This window comes from Pteropus vampyrus, unplaced genomic scaffold (assembly GCF_000151845.1).
Source record: "Pteropus vampyrus isolate Shadow unplaced genomic scaffold, Pvam_2.0 Scaffold81, whole genome shotgun sequence".
Taxonomy (NCBI): domain Eukaryota; kingdom Metazoa; phylum Chordata; class Mammalia; order Chiroptera; family Pteropodidae; genus Pteropus; species Pteropus vampyrus.
In genome coordinates, this window is record NW_011888862.1 from 1633390 (window position 1) to 1651790 (window position 18401).

Below are 18401 nucleotides of genomic sequence, written 5' to 3' on the forward strand. Positions count from 1 at the left end.
ATTTTGTCACTCTCTGCTTAAGCACTTATTCTCGTGTTTAATTCTGAGAGGGATCCTTTCCTCCAGCTGTTAATTATACCCCAAGTGCATTAATTGACACTGGGGGATAAAGTGTTTGATACATGTCTGTTTTAACAAAGGTCTTTTAAAGATCAGAAAGCTTTGTGATCCCAAAGTAATAAGAGCCCAGTATTCTACCTGATAGATGAGGATAGAACCAATATACATCTATTCTTAAGCCAAGCTGGACTCAAGTTATTCAGTGAGTATTTATTAATCACTTAGCTGTGTCCGTGTGAAACCCAGGACAATGAGTGTGAGATTTTGAGAAAGTTGTATGAAAGAGGTGACATCTGAACTGGTCTCGAAGACTATTCCACCAGCAAATGGCATTCTAGTCAGAAGGGCACTGTCATGTGATCACAATTATACAGACACGTGAAAGAACAGTGTGTCATGAGAAGTACAAGTGGCAAACAGTATGCCGATCACAGCATACATTGGGTTAGGGACAAGGGGGAAAAAGTGATGACATGGAGAAGTGTGGTGTCATGGGTTGAATGGTGGTTCCCAAAGGATACATCCACCTGGAACCTGTGGATATGACCTTATTTGGAAAAGAGATCTTTGCATTTGCAAATAAATTATTTCCAAATGAGATGATCTTGGATTATCCAGGTGGATCCTAAACGCGGTGACAAGTGTCCTTATAAGGAAAGGCAAACACATACATACACAGAGAAGGCCGTGTGAAGAGGCAGAGATTGGAGTGATGGAGCCACCGGAAACTGGAGCAGGCAGAGGATTCTTCCCTGGAGCCTTCAGAAGGAGAATGGCCTTTCTGATACCTTGAGTTTAGTCTTCTGGCTTCTAAAACTGTGAGAGAATAAATTTCTGTTGTTTCAAGCCATGAAGTTTATGGTAAATTGTTATGACAACCACAGGAAACTAATACACAAGGATATGAAGAGTCTATTCTGTGTCTTGCTGAGGAGTTTTGGACATCATCCTGGAAGCAAGTGATGAGCAGAAGAGGCAGTACTGATCATCTTTAAGATTTGACCGGTATGGTCTGCTTCGTACATCAGAAAGGCAACTCTAGTGTCTCTGAAGGGTGTTGGGCAATTATTATCAGTCTGCTTGTGCTTGGGGATGGGGACAAGGATGAGCTATGTGTGAGCCCTGAGGCACAGCGGAACTGAGGCTGGAACATCTGTCTCCAGAGACACTGGCTGTGCCCTGGCCAGTAGGAACTGTAGTTTTCCCAACCAGTGAGTTACCCCAGTACCCTCTCAGAGAGTACTTAACGGGCTGCCTTTATCTAGCTCCCTGAATAACCAGCTCACTACTAGAAGGAAATGAATCCTTTGCAGTGATTCTTTTCTGAATAAAGGCAGAAATTTTGTAATCATCTGACCATGCATTGCCTCTATGGGAATACTGACCTCAGAAATATTGGGAGTGTAGAGTATGTGTGGGAGTATCCCATTGCTGACCCCCAGATTCCACTGAGGCTCATTTAGTTATTTAGTACTGTATAACCAACCATCCCAAAATGTAGTGGCTTAGAGCAAAGCCCTTCTATCCTCTCTCATAGTTCTGTGAGTTGACCAGGCTCAACTGGGCAGCCTTCTTACTAGCCTTCCACGGGGTCTCATAGTTGTAATCGGATAATGGCCGAGTCTAGAGTCTTCTGGAGGCTTGCCTGGGCCACTGGGATGGCTGTGCTTCTCTCCCTCTCCACATGGCTTCTCCATGTGGTCTCTCCAGAAGGGGAGTGGGACTTTCTCCATGGTGGCTCTGGGATTCTAAATATGAGCGTTCTCAAGAGGGAGGAATGGAAACCGTTAGAACTCTTAAAAGCCAGGTCTGAAATCGGGACAGCCTGACTTCTGTTGTGTTCTGTTGGTTAAAGCAGTCACATAAAGCAGATTCAAGGAAAGAGAAATAACCTCCATTTCTTGATGGGAGAAAACAAAGAATCGGCAGCCATCTTTAATTCATCTCAAGTCTATTTTCAGAAAGTTGCACTTTTGCCATTTTCCTTAAGCAGAAGAAATGGGAGTGGAAGAGGCAACGTGTAGGTATTTAGTGAATATAGATGAATAGACTGAGCGAATACACAAATGCACACATGCAAACAGTCGGCTACATTTTGGAATTTCTAAGTCACTTTAAAGAGTGGATTGGATAATAGCAAGGATATGATACTGAAATTGTCCAGAAATATAGTCTAAGGGTTTGATTAGAAGATAAAGAAAAGCTTCTTGTCTGGTTAAGAGTATAATGTCAGCAATTAACATATACTACAATGCTGAGCCCAGGAAAAGTACCGTGTTTGTCCCTTGCCACTTAAGAGACTTGTTATGAAGAAATATTAATGACACTTTGTTTCTTTTTTTTTTCCATGAATAAAGCAGCTAAAACTGCTAAAGGCATGAATTAAGAAAGGCGAGCTAGTCATTTAAAAACTTCATAAAATCAGAAAGCTTTTAAATTTCATCTTTACTGAATAATTCTACATTCCTAAATCATATTATTTCCTTTGCTTAACTTTTCCTAATTTTTACCTTTCTCTCTTTCCTGTGATTGGCATCCTGAAAGTCATAAATTTTTGAACTTCAGATACCATGATTGCTTTAGTATTATAAATTAAGTGCTACTAGTTATGTTAATGGTTCAGGAAGCATACAAAAAGTGTATCAAAATGGTGGAGGAAAATATGAATAACCATTTTGGAAAATGTCATTCAAATGAAGAGATTGGTCACCTGTCTAAATGGCTATGTCATTTTAAGGCAGGAATTTCCAGCTGTGCGATGGGTGATGAAATTCTTCAACATTTACTTCTTCGAGTTGCTTGTCTTGAACCATGTAGCAGGTATTAAATACCCAAATCAAGTACTGTTCTCCTGTTTGAAAAAAGGGAGGTCTTTAAGAGGACCAAAGAATCAAACAAGAAACATCCAAAAAGGCTTTGAACTCAGTAAGCCTGTTCCTGGGGGCCTCCGCCAGGCCCACTCTTTCTCCATATTTTTCTGTACCCGGAAGTCACATTTTTGGCAGGATCTGCCCCCGATTCCATTCAGAGGCCCATTCAAATTCTGCCTCACTCACCAGAGTCACCTTTTCTGACCACCCTTGCTTTTATAGCATCCCCATTATTCTGTGTCTTCATGGCTTGGACACTGAGTGGTCGGTTTCCTGTTTATGATTTCTCTCTCTCCCCTGAGAGCAGGACATTGCTTTCTCACTGCCACCCTACAGTGCCTGGCACATAGCAGTTGCTCAGTCAATATCTATGTATTATTTATAAGACCGAGTTCCAAAATGTCAGCTTAATATAGTGCACAAGAGTCGAGGGCTTAGACACTCCAAACTCAGGTACACGTTTTCACAAAAGAGAAAGACAAACTGCTGGGTTCAAAGTTGGTGACATCACCAATTGTGGAAAAGGCTGCCAGTTCCAGATTGGCCTCATTGTTCATGGATTACAAAAAAAAAAAAAAAGATGGTTCCTCTTGGAAGATGGCTCATCATCAGTATTTACCCTTTTGTACTAACCATACCCTTGCAGTGCTCTTCATGAAGACAAGTGTCGTACGTTGCGGGACACTCCCCGTCACCCCACCAGGGTGCCCTCCTTTTTTGTGTTTAAGCTATGAGCTATCTCAGCCTCAAATGATTAGTTGGAAATACCTTTTATTTAGATCAGAGTTTTCCAGATACGCAGAGTTGTAGTAAACCAGGAAAAAAAAACCCAGAAAATCTAACAGTTTATTCGATTGCCGCAAAATTATTTTTAGTTCTTCCGACACTCAAATCAGTGCCCAGAAATTCCAAAGGGTCAGAAACTTCATCGCTTCTCAGTGCCTCCACCATGGATTCTATTTCAGGAACCAGTTGTACCCACCCACTCTCCATTGGGGAAAATAATTGGACACAATGTTAGGATTGCAAGTGAGTTTCTACAATATTTGGTGACGTTCTTGAGGTTAGCTTTGTGTCTTTTAGAACGATCAATATCTCGCTGGAATAAATGTAGCATCAAATTGCATTATTTCAGTCACAGGACCTCTAATTATGATTCAGTTGATAAATCTGGTGCTAAGTATGCAATAACCTTGCCTCTTCGTTTATGTTTGTCTCTGTGCTAATTTGCTTTTTAAATTAAGCTTTTTAGAAGAGAGCTTAAGGTGTAGAATTTTTATTTCAGTTTAATTGACCTGGCTCATTCATGGCATATTCCCAGCTCTCTTGGCCCATTGCTAGTCACACTTAAAGGATGGCTGAGTTTATCGAGATGGTTTCGTAATGCCAGGCAACTAGTCTATTACCTGATAATCTCAGTTTCAAAGAATTTCAAGAAGTATTAATTTAGTCTACTGTGCCGGGTAGATGGGAGGATCACTGCCTGCTTACTGGGTCATTGCCTTGGGTACTAAAACTTCAAGTTTTGGGGATTTCGTCTGTTTGCTTGCCCTACTTAGGCCTCCCTAACTTTTAAAACAGGAAAGTGTACTTGAGTTCTCACATAAGCACGCTTCTGCCAACCCACATGGCAGTTGGTCTACAAAGAAGAGCTGGAAAGAAAATCTCGGGTCTCGGTTTCACCAAGCGCAGCACCAAATCAAAGCTTATCGAGAAATGGAGAGCATTCCCCTGGCTGCTTGGGCCAATGGTTTCTAGACCATTGCTACTCCCAGGAAAGTCTCTGTGGTAAGCGTGGTTTATTTAACTCATGAGAGAGATCGACCTTCATTATATGTGTAAAGAGAGTGGCTGGGGGCACATATTCTGTTCCTATATTAAGAAGTAATGTGTTCTTGTAAATGAACAAACAAAATGAAAGCGGACTCATAGATACGGAGAACGAACTGGGGATTGTCAGATGGGAGGGAGGTTGGGGGCCGGGTGAAAAAGGTCAAGGGATTAAGAAGTACAAATTGGCAGTTACAAAATAGTCACGAGGACGTGAAGTACAGCATAGGGAACAGAGTCGAGAATATTGTAATAACCACGTATGCTGCCAGGTGGGGACTAGACTAATTGGGAGATCACTTCGTAAATTATAGAAATGTCTCACCACTATGCTGTGCACCTGAAACTAATATAAAACAGCATCGAATGTCAACTCTAGTTGAAATCTAAAAAGTGGAAAAAAAGTAATGTGTTCTTGCCAAATATAATTGGGTAGTATTTAGTATTTTGAGAAAATTACTTGATGAAGGAAACCTTTGTGTTTTCTAAAATGGTACTTGTCTGTAATTACTTATATCTGTGTGTTGCTGTGAGATTATAAACTCTTTGAAGTTATAAACAATGTCTGTCTCTCCTACTTACATATCACGAACCTACGACAAGGTCTGACACCTGCCAGCGTGTCAGTAAGTTTTGCTAGCTTGAATGATGAAGGGATGAATGACATCCGTGAAGTTAATAGCAATTTACTACCCATGATCATTTTTTACTTTTGTTCAATTTGTAGAGGAAGAGGAACCCACACTCTTTTCTGTGAGCAACAAAACGTGGGCAAGACAAATAACATGCAACTGGTCTTTCCTTATAAATGTCGAAGGTCAAGTTCATTCATATATACCAGTTTGTCGACAAACTTTGACCTTTTGTGACACTGGATTTCCAGCAGTGCAATAAACTATTGGTGAATTTTTTACGGTGCTTTTGGGAGATTTTAAGAGATGATTATTATGAGAAATGCCATATGTTTACCTGTAGGCCATTCTGGTATTTGCTGGTAACTTCATTCCCCAGGCACCTGGCACTTAGTGAAATATAGAAGCATTTTGCCCTTCCTCTCCCATAGTTAGCCATATGCCACTTCGTACCCACAGGTAACTCTTACATGTCGCTCTCTCTTGGGAAGGAAAACCAGCTCCCATATCCGAAGGCTCATTCGAAAATGAGAAGCATGGACAGTGTTTAATTTGTTTAAGAAATAGTTGAGCCTCAACTATGTAAAAGCTTAAACACAGCAGTACCTTCGTTGGAATAAATCCACTGTTCAAAGGTCGAGAAAATCCAATTGGCTGTAAGCAAGCTTCGAGGTTTGTCCCCTCATTTAAAAGACGTAGGCAAGGCCGACCGAAAGCATAGAAGTTATTTTCAGCCCTGCAAGTTGAGAAGGCTTCTGTGCTGTGCTGAAAACATCAAGTTTTCCTCCTCCTCCCTAAGGTAGTGTGTGTGCGACCCTATTAATCATCAGTTATCAATCCTCAGTTGTGACACAGACTTCCAGGAAGGACAAGTGCCGTGGAGAAGTGAAGAAAACACACCACGCAGATGGTTATCAGTGCTAAAGTTTTAACATGGACAAAGGCTAAACATTATTGCAAATTGGCTTCTGGTTTTGATGCATATAAAATAGCAAAGTAAAGGCTTCCACTTATCCTGCCCAGTGTAAACCCGTCTTTGAAAGAGTCGTATTTTCGTGGAAATTTATGCTTGATTTTGCATTTCGAAAGTAATTTTGCTTCCGACTCTTACCCTATGGAAATTGAATGGGTGATTATATTGATTATTATTCTAGTTGCAAGATGCATTTGAAAAATGTATCATCAGTTAAGTAAAAGTACTTAATTTAAAAAGTATTAAAAGGCACAAAGGAAGCACGAGTAGAATTCTGGCTATCATAGAATTGAGGGAGAAATAGTGTCCTTGCACCTCATGAAATCGACGGGAGATGAGGAAGTAGGAATTTCCCCAAACCAGTGACATATTTTTTTTTTTTAAATCAATTTAGGACCCGATTTTGTGTCTGACAAAGGGGTCTTAAGAATTAGGTTGTCATCTACGGCCATGCCACCCTGAACAAGCCCGATCCTGTCTGATCTCAGAAGCTAAGCAGGGTCGGGCCTGGTTAGTCCTTGGATGGGAGACCACCTAGGAAGACCAGGTGCTGTAGGCGTAAAAAATAAAAAATAAAGGATTGTAAGCTGACAAGGTCCTTGCAATCTGTGAGGTCAACCAAGGGTTGCCTCGCCTAAAAAAAAAAAAAAAAAGAACTAGAATTAGGTCGTCTTTCATAATTAATGGTCCCTTATTTTTAGAATGAGTAAAAGAAAAGCACATGGGATCAATTTCTTTATTGTGGTAAAATATACGTAAAATTTACCATCATAAGCATTTTAAAGTGTACATTTCAGAGGCACTTAGTATATTCACAGTGCTGTGCAACCGTCAGAGCTAGCTTTTCCCAGGACGTTTTTATCAGCCCGAAAAGAAACTCATCAAACCGTCATTTCCTATTTCCCCCTCCGTCCAGTTTCTGCAGTCAAGTACCAGACTTAGGCAACAAGTAAAATCTGCTTTCTGTCTCTTTGGATTTACCTGTTCTGAATATTTCATATAAGTGGCATCAGTTTTTCCAAACGGGAACTCTAAGCCATCAATAGCCATCATTTGCCAAGTGGGGTAAATCAAATGGTTAGATTTTGCAATCTGGGACCCTTCCTTCTGCCAACTGGCTACACCGGAAGCGAAGGACAAGCTGGAGAGTAATGATAGTTGAGAAGAAACCAGTGTTGGAATACCTGGGTACTATAGATGAAAATCTAGAATGTCAGCTGAATCCCTACATTCGAAAACCAGAAATTTGGGCAGAATTCCGTAGCGGAATCTCATTATTACAGTGACCTAAGTCTACAACTTGATATTACCATTGCTGAACTGTGAGAATTTAACTTGCTCCATCTCTTCTGTCCTTTCTTTTTAAAACAAGCTTTACTGAGCACATAGTATGGTCGACGGTGTGGGAAAATGGTGTCCAAAGCAGACGTCATCTCCGCCCTCATAGAGTCTACACTCGTGTGGATACAGACAATAAAACAGGTAGCTACACTGTTCTGTAAATGCGAATAAAGAGAACGGTATGTTATGACTGAGGATGATGGCAGTGGGCAGATCCTTTAGACTCCATGGTCAGGAATGATGTCTGTGAGGATGGCAGAGGCAGCCGTGTGAACAGTGGTGTATAGAAGTTTCAGATAGAAGAAGCGCCATGTGTAGAGGCACTGTGGCAAGACGGAGCATAGCACATTCCACCCACAATGACCAGAAACCAGTGAGTGAGATGAGGCTGGAGAAGGAGCTGAGGGCCCATCATGCAGGCATTTATAGTCCATGGTGCAGAATTTATGATAAAAGCAATGGCCAGTCACTGGACAGTATCAACTAGGAGATGGACTTGATCCATTAAAAATAAATTCACTTGCTGCTATGAGAAGATGAGATCGAGGAGGCCAAAGGAGACTCAGGGAGATCACTTAGGAGAGTAATGGAAAGCTTTGAGTGAGAGATGGCGGCGGCCTGGACCACATGGAGACGCATCTGATTATACAGTGGTCATGTATGGAATCCTATGACCGTGTTAGGCAAAATGGAATGGGCATGGACGTTCGTATTATTGGGATAGTTTGTCCAGATAACATCCCTCTAGGGGACTTGGAAACAAAATACCAGTGAGGAATAAAGACGGTAACTTGTTCTAGTTTACCAAATTTTATTGAATTTCTCTCTGTGCCAAGCGGAAGATGGCACCGTTTTTCTTGAGAATTTTGAAGGTATCGCTCCCAAGCGTATCTTCTAGGTCCTTCTAGGTGCTGTCGAGAAGACCAAAGCCATTCTGATATTTGACCCCTTGCTTTACGTGGATTTTCTCTCTGGAAGCTGGAGGGCTCGTCTCCGTTCTTCTCTTTCATGACGGGCTTTGGCGGGGGTCTCTGGTCATCCATTTTGCTGGGCACACACTGGGCCAGTTCCATCTCAACATTCGCGCTCTTCAGGACGTGAAATTTTAAAAATAATTTCATCCATGATTTCCTGTGTGCTGTTTTCGCTTTCCGGATATCTTAGCACATCCAGACATTGGGCTACTGTACTTATCCTTTTTTTTTTTTTTTCCTTCTATTTTTGAGCAATTCTATGCTTGATTTTATCTTCTCACCCATCCATTGAGTTCTTTATTTTTAATTTCTATGACCCACCCTTTTTCATTGAATCTCAATGTTCCTTTTGTATTGGATCTGGGAAACTAGAAATCTAATTGCTTCTTAATCACACTTTTAAGCCCCTCTCCCTTAATATAACTTCACCTTCTCCCCAACTCCCCAAGCCACTCGATATTGCCAGTTCTTGAGCCTGTGAACTAATCGATGGCAGGGATCAACAAACATCTAAAAGGCCACATAATAAATACTTTAGGCTTTGTGGACCTTACAGCTGCTCATCTGTCAAACCATAACTGTTCCACGCTGCAGCTGTATCATCAAAGCGGCCATAGACAATAGCTAAATAAATGGGCATGGCCGCGTTCCAGTCAAACTTTATTTCCTGACCCCTGGTCTGTGATATAAATCAACCTGCATTGTGGCTTTCCCCGCTGCTCCTGTAGGATTGAGCCGCTTTCTGCTAATTTGCTGATCTCATCCATCTGCTTTTCGGCTTCCAAATATTTGGTACCGTCATTTGTCTTTCTCCACTTCTTGTCAGTTTGAGGTGAAATGTTTTAATGCTTTTACAGTTGTTTTACTGGAGTTTCAGGAACAAAAGTAAGTAAATATCTCGTTTCCTCCATCATTTTTTACCTGGACACCGCAGTTAAGCATTAATAAAGGGTAGTGTGAGGCATTTCCATCAGTTATTGCTGTAAGTCGGCCCAGACACTCCAGGCCATTTAAATGATTTTACTTGTGTCGCCCACTAATTTGAGTCCTCTCATCTTTGTTTTCCTTTCTTGTGACACAAGTTTTATTCTCATTTCAGCCTTTATCTAGAAATCTATTTCCAGCAATTGGCGAAATCTTAGCATTTGTAACTTCATGTAAAATGAACGGAACATAGATCTTCAGCAGTGCAGTCAAAATATGAAGCTAATTTGCAAATGGAAGGTGGAAAAAAACAGGTTTTCCAGGAAGATGCCACAGCACCAGCCCAATATACTTAGATCATCTGGAGGCTGCTGCTTCTGTGACCACCCGTCAGAGGTAAAACGAAGGCCACCAAGTGCAGTTGCCAGTCCTTACACCCTGAACCTTGAGCCATGGTGGCAAATAGGACGAGAAGCCACTCTCTGGGCCAACACTTCCCAATAAGAGGAAACATAGCAGCACATGTGTTTCTAAAGCATGATCAGGCTCCAAAATTTTTTCCCTTCCTCTCCTAGAGCGAAACAAAAGTTTTCAGTGTGTTACTGCTGAGGAAAGAGAGCTGAGAAATATATCCATTGTTTTTTTCAAACTAGAGAATACTGGTTCAATATTTCAGGAAACGCCGTAGGAACAGTGGCTTTCTAACGTGATCACACATTGGTATCACTCGAAGGGCTTTGAGAAATCCTGTTGTCCAGGCCCCACCCCAGTCTCTCAGGGTGCAGATCCCAGGCATTAGCATTTTAAAGCTTCCCAGTGGGAGTTCCTTATGTATTTTGAATATTAACCCTTTATCAGATGTAGGGTTTGCTAATATTTTCTTCCATTCCGTAGGGCGTCTTTTCATTTTGTTGATGATTTTCCTCACCCTGCAGAAACTTTTTTGTCTGAAGTAGTCCCACTTGTCTACTTTGCTTCTGTTGCCTGCGCTTTCGGTGTCACGTCCAAGAAATCCTTGCCAAGACCAATTGCCAAGAAGTACTTCCTCTATGTTTTCTTCTGGGCGTTTTATAGTTTCAGGTCTTCTGTTTAAGTCTTTAATCCATTTTGAGCTGATTTTTGTGTATTCCATAGATTAAGGGTCCAGTTCCCTTCTTTTGCATGTGGACATCCAGTTTCTCCAAAACCATTTATTGCAGAAACTATCTTTCTCATTGTGTATTTTTGGCTCCCTGTATATGCATGGATTTATTTCTGGACTCTATTCTGTTCTATTGGTCCATATGTCTGCCTTTACACCAGTACCATGCTGTCAAGCAAAGGATTTAAATAGACATTTCTTCAAAGAGGACATGCAAATGGCCACCGAGAGCAATATATGAAAAGGCGCTCAACATCAAGGGAAATGCAAATCGAAACTATAATGAGCTATCACTTCATACTCGTTAGGATGGCTTTCATCAAAAAAAAATAAAAGTGTTGGAGAGGCTGTGAAGTCAGAACCCTCGTGCAGTGTCGGTGGGAATGTGAAATGGTGCAGCCACTATGGAAAACAATGTGAAGGTTCGTGAAAAAATTAATAATAGAGCTACTGTATGATTCAGCGATCCCATTTCTGGGTGTAAATCCAAAAAAATTGAAATGAAGATCCTGAAGAGAGATTTTGCGCTCCCATTTTAATTGCTGCATTATTCATAATAGCCAAGATATGGAAACAACTTAAATATCCAATGATGGATGAATGGATAAAGAACATGTGGTACATACATATACAATTGAATATTATTCAGCCCTAAAAAATGAAGAAAATCCTGCCATATGCAACAACAAGGATGAACCTGGAGGGCATTACGCTGAGTGAAATTTGCCAGTCACAGAAGGACAGATAATGCATGATTCCTCATAGAAGCAGAGGGTAGAATGGTGGATTCCAGGGGTTGGGGAGAGGGGAAGATAGGGAGTTGTTAGCTGGGTGTAAAGTTTCAGTTATGCAAAACAAGTAAGTTCTAGAAATCTGCACATCGCGCCTGTAGATAATAACGTATTATATGCTTAAAAATTTAAGCAGGTACATCTCGTATTAACTGTTCTTACCACAATAAAGCAAAATCAAAATTATAAAAGGTAAAAAATAATTTCTTTTAATTGAAAAAATCTGTTTCTTGGGAGATTCCAAGGCACAGCCAGGTTGAAACCTTGTGTTTTAAAGCACAGCCTTGTTTGCGAAGTATTTCTTTTGGAGTTTGTCTCCCCACAGGACTGCTGTCTTGCCTGTAATCCCAAACGTTCCTTTAGAGCAGTGGTTCTCAAAATGTCACACCACCTGACCGGCACCTTAGCGTCACCTGGGTATTTGTGAGACAAAAATCTTGGGCCCCACCCCGAGCTACTGAATCAAACTGGGGTAGATTCCAGCTCTTTGAGTTTTAACAAGCCCTTCAGGTGATTCAGATACATTCTCAAGTTTGAGAACCACTGTACCCTATTTAAAAGTGTAAATGTCTTGGGATAGGGGTGAGAGGCATTGGGTTTGCTGATCAGCTTACTTTCCTCAGCAATAATAAATTGACACCAAGATGTAACACACAGTGTTTTGACTTGGGAGAGAAAGTGAGAAAAGTAGAGAGTGTAATTTTAGTTTTCCAACAGGAGTTTTAAAATGTAAGAATGTGAGAATTATGTCATTTAATTAATAGCTCAAATTTATAACTGTCTTCAGCATTTTCCACATACTATCTCAATTAATCCTTATAACAACCCTGTTGTTATTATCATTTTTACACTTTTACCAAAAAGGAAACCGAGGCACAAGGAGGTTAAGTTACTTGTACAGAGTTACACACAGGAAATAAGTAGCGGAGCTGGCAGTCCATCTACAGGGTTCAAAGTCATGGCTACGCTGCCTCTACATTTAATTTTACAAATGGACGATGTCTTTATGGAAAAGAATCAAATTATAATAAAATATAAAACTGAGCAAAGGCTATGAATCTGAGCATAGCACATGGTCACATCCTTTATCTTAATTCCGAAATGCCCAAAGCCTGAAAAAAGTTTTAGAAGGCTGGCCCCCAAACTGTCTACAAGACCTGAAGTGAACCAGTGTGAGGTTATGCAAAATTTCTTTTTACCCCCCGTAGTATAAATATTCACTTTGTGTGTGTGTGGTGTGGTTATTGCATTTTACTACTCTTTGCTATGGCGGACTCTGCTGGGTTCGTTACAGGACATATGGCTGTGGAAATCGAAAGGGCTGTGTAGCAAATGTTTCCAGCTCTCCACTCCCTGGGCACGTTGTGGGGTTGCAGTTCTCTTCCCCTTTGAAGTTATGGATGACCACGTGACTTGACTCGGCCAATGCAATGTGAACAGATGTGGTATATGTCACTTCCGAGCAGAAGTTTTAGGAGCAGCTCGAAATCAGCTTTAGCTCTCTTGACCTCTGGGATTCCTGCCAGTGCTTGCTCTGCTGTCCCAGGACCTGGAAGAGATGCAGAGCAGAGCTCCCACTAGCTTGGGTTTGGGAGATTTTTGTTACTGGAGTGTAATCTAGTTTGTCCTGACAGCTACAACGTTTTAAGTTCTACCTTACCTTTCTAGAATCTGAAAGAGTCTCGATTCTGAAACAGATCTGACATCAAGGGTTTCAGATCAGAGATCGTGGGATCTGGATTTGAATATTTCAAATCAGGATTTTTCCCAAGAAAAATCTAAACGGCATCATTTCTTTGAGCACAGCCATTTCCTGCAAAGAGTAAACTAGCGCCTGAGCAAGCCTGCTGGACCGGCTCTTGGAAGTCAGGCAAGCTCTCATTTATCTCGGTCGCCTTAATGCCCGATGTGGAGTGAACACTTTGCAGATAGGTGCTGAGAAAAATTGATGGACCAAAGACAGTTTAAAACCTGGCGCTCAAGGCTCCAGGGGAAAGAGCAGAAGCGGGAGATACAGGAAGTGAAGGCAAAAATCTTCTTCATCTAGTTCACAGTTTGGCCTTGTTGGACTAATGAACCGGAGGCGCAGCAAATCCTGTTTGAAAGGACAGTGTAGTGGCTGTTAGTAAATGCTTATGGGTGGAAGTTAAGATGAACTGAGATGATTTGAACAAGTGAGGCTCTTAGCACAGAACTGGTTTATCGTTAAGCTGTAGTAACTTTAGCTATTATTAATATTAAAAAGTAGGTAGCAGTGCTCGGGAAACTGTATAAGAGGAAATCGGCTAACACTGTGGTTTTCAAATAGTGCTTTGCTGTGTTCTGTGGATTCAGAAGCGCCTGTTGAGTGCCCCTAGGGTGTGAAATCTGGGTGGGGGGGGTCAGGATGCTGCAGAGTGGGTGGGGCCTCAACCGGCAGCACTTGCTCCAACCCCAACAGCTCCGCCTTGTAGCCATCAGGTATTTGCTTCCACAGAAGATTCTGTTTGAAGGAAGAGTCCTGTGGAGAAAAAGAACCTTGAAAGCCATTAGGAAACTATATTTTAGAAAGACCTTTGGCAACAGGTATTTTCAACCAAGGCTTTTTGATAAATTGCATTTTAAAATAAAATGATTTTATTTAAAATAAAATAAGTCCTTCCTAGTGTCCTGGTTTTCAGGCTAATGACGCTTTTGATATAGCATCTTGAGGAAACATTTTAAAAAATATATGATGCTGTAGCAATCATGAGCATATTTGGGTCCTTTTTTATGACATTTTCTCTACTTCAAAAACCAAATGATAGATTTGGAAATCCGTAGGTCCATCGCATGAGATCTTTGCTAAGCTAGAACTTAATGAGCTGTCACTTAAAGGTCCTAGAATCTCCTCCTGCCTCATGAATGAGTAGCTCTGATTTAAGGTAAAATTAGAGACTTCGAGAAAAGGCCGTCGCACGGATTCCATTTCTGAGGTGCCATTAATGTGATAGATGTGACGTCACTGAGTAACATTAGCTCATGCTGGTTTTTGGTCAAGTAGGATGGCACTTGGCCTAGGACCACGGTTGCCCGGGGATACATTGTCACAGGATGGAGAGAAGAGCAACCTGGGCCCAAACTGGTTAAAAAATGAACTTTTGGAACAAGCACTCAGTTCCATGCAGGAAGGAATCGGTGATAGAAATTTTCACATCTCCTCTAAGTCTCTTTAATGGTAGTTATTAATATTGTCATTTAATAGTCGAAGAAAGACTTCGAGAGTCTAAATGACAGAACTTGAGTTTAAACTCAAAATGTCTGATGCCAAGTTCTGTCATTTTTCTCTGTCATGGGAAAACCATTCTTATGCCTGAAACACAACTGAAAATATTTCCTATTCAATTGTGTAAATTCTGTTGGCGATGTCTACACCGGGACCTCTTGATAACACCGAAATCATGCATCCTCAGAGTGTAGGTCTAATCAAATCAAGCAGACATTTCATAGGCGTCATTGATTTGGGGACACCATTTTTGACTACAGTTTCTAGTGTTAGTTTTGTTCACTATCCCACTCTAGGATTGACTGCTAAAGAGAAATGGGTTTTTTTGTTTGTTTGTTTTTGAGAAGTGGGTTTTTAAGGGGCTTTATCTGATGCTCTCTGGAGAAGAGATATATAAAGTGACTTGTAAGACATAGGTATCATTATCCGTTTGATTGTTTCTAAATGTCTGGAGACTGTTTGCTTGAAGGGGCATTCATGCTCTCACTGACCCAGAGTCCAAGCGTGGCGGGTGAACTGTGGCTGCGCAGAATCCGGGGACTCTCCACTTGCCGATGACTTGCCTGGTGGCCGAGAGAATGTCACATTCAACTTTTAGACTTCCAGAAGTTGCTCAATTTTGGCTTTGTGTTTTTAGGCGTGTAACTATTTGATGGCAATTTTATTTCTTGTTTTTAAATCGAGATATAATTCATATCTCATAACGTGCACCCTTTTAAAGCGTTTAATTCAGTGATGCTTAGAATGCTCACGAGATCGGGCCCTGGGCACGAAGCCGCCTATGTCGAGTGGGTGAGTCAGCCCAACTTTTATGAATACTCTAGCCACTGGTCAGTGATGCGGGTGGACCCAAGACCCATGGAAGCCTTTCTCCCTAAGGAGAGCTTTCAGAGAGTTAACAGGATGCACGTTCCTTCTGGGTCGGCCTGAGCTTGCTGCTTTTATTTCTTGACGCTGCAAAATCCACACTTCTGAGGACATCAGGATAGGAGCATTAAATCACAGCGGGAGCTGTGCAAAGGAAGTCGTATTTATCAGGTAGCCTCCTTCTTAAGTTTATCTCAGATGCTGCAGTTTGCATCCCAGGGGAGCGAAACCTAATCTGCCTTCCCCAGAGCCCAATTGTTATCTTTGAAAGGCAGTGGGAACTGGCAGCTGTCCAGCCAATGCCTCCCTCTCTGGGCATTGAAGGAGGGGGATGCTTGATACTGAAGCAGTTACTCAAAGCTCAAAAGAGTGTATTTTAAGGGCCCTGCTTTTTTGCATTTCTTCTGGTCCTAGAGTCTCTAGAAGGGGCAAAGCTAACCCTACGGACGTATTTGTAGCCATTACCTTACCCACATCCTATCACATCCTCCACAGAGACCAAGACTTTCCTTGGGGACGGCCACCCTGGCCAGGGGGCATGGGACTCCTTGCCTAAGGATGGTGGAATATAATAGAACAGTGCCGTTCATAGTAGGGACCCGTCAGCAGTATCAGCATTGCCCTGAAGGTTGTTCGAAATGCAAAATTTCCTGCTCCATCAAAATCAGAAAGGAGGTGATGTCCAGCATCAAGTCTTAACAAGCCCTCCAGGAGATTCTTTTGCACGTTAACATTTGAAATGCACCGAGAAGATACCTGCTCAGGTGGGGCTTGGACTGCTAGGCAAGATAGATGGCTCTGAAAGCTGATGCAAAACCAACGAAAAGAAATCAGGTGACCAGCTCCAAACCTCTGCAGCTCATGTATACGGGCCGCAAATACCCACACACTGTACCATTTTTATATAGGCTAAAAATGAATGGGACTTCCCCTCTCCTACCCGCATCTGGTGTTTTATCCTGGTGATGTCCTTCTTCCTTGAAGAATCTCTTAATCGTCATCTTCAGTGCGAATAGATTAAATAAAGAAAAGAAAAAAATAGCGGAGAGGGAGTGAGAAGGATTTTTTTGGATGCTGGGATTTCAGAGTCTAAGATTCCTAACTGTCGTATTATTTAAAACTTATACCCAGATTTCTTGCAAATTTAGGTAAAGGAGACCTTATTCCAAATGATTACTGCAATAAGGCAGCGGACGACTGCAGCAGGGAGAGAGACCTGCACGATGGGGAGAACAGCATTTCAAAGGCCATGCAGAAAGGAAGTCTCTTTTATTAAAAAAAAAAAAAGAAAAAAAAGTGAAAAGGCTAGCAAGCACCACGTATGGGGGAGCGGAATGAGCAGGTGGGAAGATCCAGCGGTTGAGCAGATGTGTTTCCTTAGGGTCAGCTGTTTCTCCTAAAGCGGGATTGCTTGGTCGGCATTTCGATGCTATTAGTACGGCTTTTGTTCAGACTGGTCAGTGGGTACAACCAGTTCAGCTAATCATTTATGGTAAGGAACATGAATGTGGACCGTGTGTGTCTGGCCTTGTCCTAGGTAGGGGAAGGTGGTTCTAGGTGGCGAGTAAGCCATTTCCCCACAACACAAAACAATGGAGGGATTTCTTAATCTTTGCTGTTTTCCAGGCCCCCCAGGGCTCAGGTAGAGTTTACCATCGTCACTGTATAATCACTGGAACATTTAAAACACAAAGCTCTTAGCATTTATGTAATAAAGCCGTTCTCTTCAATACAAAATACATTTATCGACTTCAATTTCGTTAATTTAAGTGTTTTGTAATTAAAGAGAATTTACTTTCTTGGATAGATGCTAAACTTCTCTTTGAAGAGAGGAACCAGTAACCAAACTTAGCATTAAACACATTCAAATACTTAACGTAGATTTTTCAAAGAGTACTTGGAAGATAGAGTTGAAGAGCGAAGTCTTCAAAATGATAAGAGTTGCAATTGAAAAAGATGCTCTATATTTTTTCCCATGTCAGTAAATCTGCTATACACAATACGTGACTTTGGTGAACATAGAAATACTGGGAAGTCATTAATTACAGTAATGAGAGAACAGTGTGACTAAGAAGGTTTTCACAGGCTGTCCCATTAACACTTTCCAAAAATAATCATCATGGCTGAAGTGCTTTTTTCATGTGGAAAACTTAATAATTAAAACAACTAAGAGTAGAGGAATCTTTAAGTAGAGGCGAGGGAGCAAAAAAGGATAACTTTTTATCACTATATTTTTTTAGTGCTGTGGTCCACTATGATCATCAGACGATCGCAACTTCTATGAAATAATGCAAATCCTTTCTAAAATCCTGGACTGTTGCCATAGCGTTGTACAGTTCTGCACTGTTTTCTATCATTCTTTCATTATAGGATGATAAATTAACTGTAGGAACTGCTAATTATTCACTGAGGATTTGTTCTTGACTATGTTGCTGTCCTCGAGGGCTTTTCAGCAGAGTAGGGAAGCGTTATCGCCAGGAATGATTCTAAAACGCCTCCAGAACAAACACAATGACAACAATAACAATGAAACCATTTAAGAATCAGTCAGACACTGTCTTAGGCAGCAATAAAGTTAATTTATATATCGGGACCCACAAAATGGAGGCTGCTAGTTGGCCCAGTCCATGCCACAAACCTAAACCTGACTCAGCTTGCTTGAACTTACAGGACATGCCTCATTGTCAAGATGACTTAATGCCAGTGACAGCCCTCCAACTCAGCTTTGGCTAGCTCACCGTGCCCTGGAAAATG

General features: G+C 41.4%; 1 protein-coding gene and 1 pseudogene across 1 annotated transcript in view; both read left to right on the plus strand.

Annotated features, from left to right (window-relative positions):
- The window catches only part of FRMPD4 (FERM and PDZ domain containing 4), a 755715-nt gene that overhangs the window by 100091 nt on the left and 637223 nt on the right, over window positions 1–18401 (plus strand). The window lies entirely within an intron of this gene.
- LOC111741795 lies at window positions 6806–6924 on the plus strand (annotated as a pseudogene).